We start from the raw sequence: 7,793 nt of genomic DNA on the forward strand, positions 1-7,793 counted from the left end.
ACTACTTCCCATTACCAGACAGTAGTACTAGGTAACTACTTCCCATTACCAGACAGTAGTACTAGGTAACTACTTCCCATTACCAGACAGTAGTACTAGGTATCTACTTCCCATTACCAGACAGTAGTACTAGGTAACTACTTCCCATTACCAGACAGTAGTACTAGGTAACTACTTCCCAGCCAGACAGTAGTACTAGGTAACTACTTCCCAGCCAGAAAGTAGTACTAGGTAAATTCTTCCCAACACGGACAGTAGTACTAGGTAACTACTTCCCATAACCAGACAGTAGTACTAGGTAGCTACTTCTCATTACCAGACAGTAGTACTAGGTAACTACTTCCCATTACCAGACAGTAGTACTAAGTTACTACTTAAACATAAAACCATATAATTGAAAAGCTCCTCCACCATCTTTACCAGACGTTTTACTGATAACATGTAGGTAGGCCTACTGATTAGTTTAAACTTTGAAAACTGCTGTCTGTCAGCAACTCAACTCAAGTAACAGTTCTACTAACTAGTAATATCTCATTCCAGGTATTAATTCTCTTAGTCTGTTCATTAGAATGAATTATTGTTCAGAAATACTTACTTTGGTTTTCAGTTCTGTCCATATAGTGTTTTCTGCTCTGTCGTCTCAAAATGGATCCTGTACAAAAGAACAAATGTACTTTATGTTTCAGCTCAGCCACCTCCCCACCCTGAAAATAAAGGGATGTATTGTGTGTCCAAAGGAAAGTAGTGGGCTTGTGGAAAGTAGTTAGTGTGTCCAAAGGAATGTAGTGGGTGTGTCAAAGCGCTCTGCTATAGGTTAGAGGGTTCTGATTGAGCTGTGTTTTGTTTCATCCATTTCTTACTACTCAACAACCATACATTGATCTACCATACATTGAGGTACCATACATTGATCTACCATACATTGATCTACCATACATTGATCTACCATACATTGATCTACCATACATTGATCTACCATACATTGATCTACCATACATTGATCTACCATACATTGATCTACCATACATTGATCCACCATACATTGATCTACCATACATTGAGGTACCATACATTGATCTACCATACATTGATCTACCATACATTGATCTACCATACATTGATCCACCATACATTGATCTACCATACATTGAGCTAACATACATTGATCTACCATACATTGAGCTACCATACATTGAGGTACCATGCCACAAGAGTTTGGACTTCTGTTTTTAAGCCAGAGGACCCATACTTTTACACAAATAATTTTACATTTTCAGTTTTAAAACTGAAGATTGTTAATTTGTAATTAAAATTATTGGTGTACTTCATGTGTGGAATGTGTGTGCAGCTGCCACCCTGCTACTAGTTAACTACTTCCCATTACCAGACAGTAGTACTAGGTAGCTACTTCCCATTACCAGACAGTAGTACTAGGTAGCTACTTCCCAGCCATTACCAGACAGTAGTACAAGGTAACTACTTCCCATTACCAGACAGTAGTACTAGGTAACTACTTCCCATTACCAGACAGTAGTACTAGGTAACTACTTCCCATTACCAGACAGTAGTACTAGGTAACTACTTCCCATTACCAGACAGTAGTACTAGGTAACTACTTCCCATTACCAGACAGTAGTACTAGGTAGCTACTTCCCATTACCAGACAGTAGTACTAGGTAACTACTTCCCATTACCAGACAGTAGTACTAGGTAACTACTTCCCATTACCAGACAGTAGTACTAGGTAACTACTTCCCATTAACAGACAGTAGTACTAGGTAACTACTTCCCATTACCAGACAGTAGTACTAGGTAACTACTTCCCATTACCAGACAGTAGTACTAGGTAACTACTTCCCATTACCAGACAGTAGTACTAGGTAACTACTTCCCATTACCAGAAAGTAGTACTAGGTAGCTACTTCCCATTACCAGACAGTAGTACTAGGTAACTACTTCCCATTACCAGACAGTAGTACTAGGTAACTACGTCCCATTACCAGACAGTAGTACTAGGTAACTACTTCCCATTACCAGACAGTAGTACTAGGTAACTACTTCCCATTACCAGACAGTAGTACTAGGTAACTACTTCCCATTACCAGACAGTAGTACTAGGTAACTACTTCCCATTACCAGACAGTAGTACTAGGTAACTACTTCCCATTACCAGACAGTAGTACTAGGTAACTACTTCCCATTACCAGACAGTAGTACTAGGTAACTACTTCCCATTAGCAGACAGTAGTACTAGGTAACTACTTCCCATTACCAGACAGTAGTACTAGGTAACTACTTCCCATTACCAGACAGTAGTACTAGGTAACTACTTCCCATTACCAGACAGTAGTACTAGGTAACTACTTCCCATTACCAGACAGTAGTACTAGGTAGCTACTTCCCATTAGCAGACAATAGTACTAGGTAACTACTTCCCATTACCAGACAGTAGTACTAGGTAACTACTTCCCATTACCAGACAGTAGTACTAGGTAACTACTTCCCATTACCAGACAGTAGTACTAGGTAACTACTTCCCATTACCAGACATAACTACTTCTCATTACCAGACAGTAGTACTAGGTAACTACTTCCCATTACCAGACAGTAGTACTAGGTAACTACTTCTCATTACCAGACAGTAGTACTAGGTAGCTACTTCTCATTACCAGACAGTAGTACTAGGTAACTACTTCCCATTACCAGACAGTAGTACTAGGTAACTACTTCCCATTACCAGACAGTAGTACTAGGTAGTTACTTCCCAGCTAGACAGTAGTACTAGGTAGCTACTTCTCATTACCAGACAGTAGTACTAGGTAACTACTTCCCATTACCAGACAGTAGTACTAGGTAACTACTTCCCAGCCAGACAGTAGTACTAGGTAACTACTTCCCATTACCAGACAGTAGTACTAGGTAGTTACTTCCCATTACCAGACAGTAGTACTAGGTAACTACTTCTCATTACCAGACAGTAGTACTAGGTAACTACTTCCCATTACCAGACAGTAGTACTAGGTAACTACTTCTCATTACCAGACAGTAGTACTAGGTAGCTACTTCTCATTACCAGACAGTAGTACTAGGTAACTACTTCCCATTACCAGACAGTAGTACTAGGTAACTACTTCCCATTACCAGACAGTAGTACTAGGTAGTTACTTCCCAGCCAGACAGTAGTACTAGGTAGCTACTTCTCATTACCAGACAGTAGTACTAGGTAACTACTTCCCATTACCAGACAGTAGTACTAGGTAACTACTTCCCAGCCAGACAGTAGTACTAGGTAACTACTTCCCATTACCAGACAGTAGTACTAGGTAACTACTTCCCATTACCAGACAGTAGTACGAACTACTTCCCATTGTCAGACAGTAGTACTAGGTAGCTACTTCCCATTACCAGACAGTATTACTAGGTAACTACTTCCCATTACCAGACAGTAGTACTAGGTAACTACTTCCCATTACAAGACAGTAGTACTATGTAACTACTTCCCATTAGCAGACAGTAGTACTAGGTAACTACTTCCCATTACCAGACAGTAGTACTAGGTAACTACTTCCCATTACAAGACAGTAGTACTAGGTAGCTACTTCCCATTACCAGACAGTAGTACTAGGTAACTACTTCCCATTACCAGACAGTAGTACTAGGTAACTACTTCCCATTACCAGACAGTAGTACTAGGTATCTACTTCCCATTACCAGACAGTAGTACTAGGTAACTACTTCCCAGCCAGACAGTAGTACTAAGTATCTACTTCCCATTACCAGACAGTAGTACTAGGTAACTACTTCCCAGCCAGACAGTAGTACTAGGTAAATTCTTCCCATTACCAGACAGTAGTACTAGGTAACTACTTCCCATTACCAGACAGTAGTACTAGGTAGCTACTTCTCATTACCAGACAGTAGTACTAGGTAACTACTTCCCATTACCAGACAGTAGTACCAAGTTACTACTTAAACATAAAACCATATAATTGAAAAGCTCCTCCACCATCTTTACCAGACGTTTTACTGATAACATGTAGGTAGGCCTACTGATTAGTTTACACTTTGAAAACTGCTGTCTGTCAGCAACACAACTCAAGTAGCAGTTCTACTAACTAGTAATATCTCATTATATGTATTCATTCTCTTACAATGTCCTTTAGAATAGATTATTGTTCAGAAATACTTACTTTGGTTTTCAGTTCTGTCCATATAGTGTTTTCTGCTCTGTCGTCTCAAAATGGATCCTGTACAAAAGAACAAATGTACTTTATGTTTCAGCTCAGCCACCTCCCCACCCTGAAAATAAAGGGATGTATTGTGTGTCCAAAGGAAAGTAGTGGGCTTGTGGAAAGTAGTGGGTGTGTCCAAAGGAATGTAGTGGGTGTGTCAAAGCGCTCTGCTATAGGTTAGAGGGTTCTGATTGAGCTGTGTTTTGTTTCATCCATTTCTTACTACTCAACAACCATACATTGATCTACCATACATTGAGGTACCATACATTGATCTACCATACATTGATCTACCATACATTGATCTACCATACATTGATCTACCATACATTGATCAACCATACATTGATCTACCATACATTGATCAACCATACATTGATCAACCATAAATTGATCTACCATACATTGATCTACCATACATTGATCTACCATACATTGATCTACCATAAATTGATCTACCATACATTGATCAACCATAAATTGATCTACCATACATTGATCTACCATACGTTGATCTATCATACATTGATCAACCATACATTGATCTACCATACATTGATCTACCATACATTGATCAACCATACATTGATCTACCATACATTGATCTACCATACATTGAGCTACCATACATTGAGGTACCATACATTGATCTACCATACATTGATCTACCATACATTGATCTACCATACAATGGTCTACCATACATTGATCTACCATACATTGATCAACCATACATTAATCTACCATACATTGATCTACCATACATTGATCTACCATACATTGATCTACCATACATTGATCTACCATACATTGATCTACCATACATTGATCTACCATACATTGATCAACCATACATTGATCTACCATACATTGATCTACCATACATTGATCAACCATACATTGATCCACCATACATTGATCTACCATACATTGATCAACCATACATTGATCTACCATACATTGATCTACCATACATTGATCTACCATACATTGATCTACCATACATTGATCTACCATACATTGATCTACCATACATTGATCCACCATATATTGATCTACCATACATTGAGCTACCATACATTGATCTACCATACATTGATCTACCATACATTGAGGTACCATGCCACAAGAGTTTGGACTTCTGTTTTTAAGCCAGAGGACCCATAATTTTACACAAATAATTTTACATTTTCAGTTTTAAAACTGAAGATTGTTAATTTGTAATTAAAATTATTGGTGTACTTCATGTGTGGAATGTGTGTGCAGCTGTCACCCTGCTACTAGTACTTCCCATTACCAGACAGTAGTACTAGGTAGCTACTTCCCATTACCAGACAGTAGTACTAGGAAGCTACTTCCCAGCCATTACCAGACAGTAGTACTAGGTAACTACTTCCCATTACCAGACAGTAGTACTAGGTAACTACTTCCCATTACCAGACAGTAGTACTAGGTAACTACTTCCCATTACCAGACAGTAGTACTAGGTAACTACTTCCCATTACCAGACAGTAGTACTAGGTAGCTACTTCCCATTACCAGACAGTAGTACTAGGTAACTACTTCCCATTACCAGACAGTAGTACTAGGTAACTACTTCCCATTACCAGACAGTAGTACTAGGTAACTACTTCCCATTACCAGACAGTAGTACTAGGTAACTAGTTCCCATTACCAGACAGTAGTACTAGGTAACTACTTCCCATTACCAGACAGTAGTACTAGGTAACTACTTCCCATTACCAGACAGTAGTACTAGGTAACTACTTCCCATTACCAGACAGTAGTACTAGGTAACTACTTCCCATTACCAGACAGTAGTACTAGGTAACTACTTCCCATTACCAGACAGTAGTACTAGGTAACTACTTCCCATTACCAGACAGTAGTACTAGGTAGCTACTTCCCATTACCAGACAGTAGTACTAGGTAGCTACTTCCCATTACCAGACAGTAGTACTAGGTAACTACTTCCCATTACCAGACAGTAGTACTAGGTAACTACTTCCCATTACCAGACAGTAGTACTAGGTAAATACTTCCCATTACCAGACAGTAGTACTAGGTAGCTACTTCCCATTACCAGACAGTAGTACTAGGTAACTACTTCCCATTACCAGAGAGTAGTACTAGGTAGTTACTTCCCAGCCAGACAGTAGTACTAGGTAACTACTTCTCATTACCAGACAGTAGTACTAGGTAACAACTTCCCATTACCAGACAGTAGTACTAGGTAACTACTTCTCATTACCAGACAGTAGTACTAGGTAGCTACTTCTCATTACCAGACAGTAGTACTAGGTAACTACTTCCCATTACCAGACAATAGTACTAGGTAACTACTTCCCATTACCAGACAGTAGTACTAGGTAGTTACTTCCCAGCCAGACAGTAGTACTAGGTAGCTACTTCTCATTACCAGACAGTAGTACTAGGTAACTACTTCCCATTACCAGACAGTAGTACTAGGTAACTACTTCCCATTACCAGACAGTAGTACTAGGTAGTTACTTCCCAGCCAGACAGTAGTACTAGGTAACTACTTCCCATTACCAGACAGTAGTACTAGGTAACTACTTCCCATTACCAGACAGTAGTACTAGGTAACTACTTCCCATTACCAGACAGTAGTACTAGGTAACTACTTCCCATTACCAGACAGTAGTACTAGGTAACTACTTCCCATTACCAGACAGTAGTACTAGGTAGCTACTTCCCATTACCAGACAGTAGTACTAGGTAGCTACTTCCCATTACCAGACAGTAGTACTAGGTAACTACTTCCCATTACCAGACAGTAGTACTAGGTAACTACTTCCCATTACCAGACAGTAGTACTAGGTAAATACTTCCCATTACCAGACAGTAGTACTAGGTAGCTACTTCCCATTACCAGACAGTAGTACTAGGTAACTACTTCCCATTACCAGAGAGTAGTACTAGGTAGTTACTTCCCAGCCAGACAGTAGTACTAGGTAACTACTTCTCATTACCAGACAGTAGTACTAGGTAACAACTTCCCATTACCAGACAGTAGTACTAGGTAACTACTTCTCATTACCAGACAGTAGTACTAGGTAGCTACTTCTCATTACCAGACAGTAGTACTAGGTAACTACTTCCCATTACCAGACAGTAGTACTAGGTAACTACTTCCCATTACCAGACAGTAGTACTAGGTAGTTACTTCCCAGCCAGACAGTAGTACTAGGTAGCTACTTCTCATTACCAGACAGTAGTACTAGGTAACTACTTCCCATTACCAGACAGTAGTACTAGGTAACTACTTCCCATTACCAGACAGTAGTACTAGGTAGTTACTTCCCAGCCAGACAGTAGTACTAGGTAACTACTTCCCATTACCAGACAGTAGTACTAGGTAACTACTTCCCATTACCAGACAGTAGTACTAGGTAACTACTTCCCATTACCAGACAGTAGTACTAGGTAACTACTTCCCATTACCAGACAGTAGTACTAGGTAACTACTTCCCATTACCAGACAGTAGTACTAGGTAACTACTTCCCATTACCAGACAGTAGTACTAGGTAACTACTTCC

This window comes from Salvelinus namaycush, unplaced genomic scaffold (assembly GCF_016432855.1).
Source record: "Salvelinus namaycush isolate Seneca unplaced genomic scaffold, SaNama_1.0 Scaffold120, whole genome shotgun sequence".
Lineage (NCBI taxonomy): Eukaryota > Metazoa > Chordata > Actinopteri > Salmoniformes > Salmonidae > Salvelinus > Salvelinus namaycush.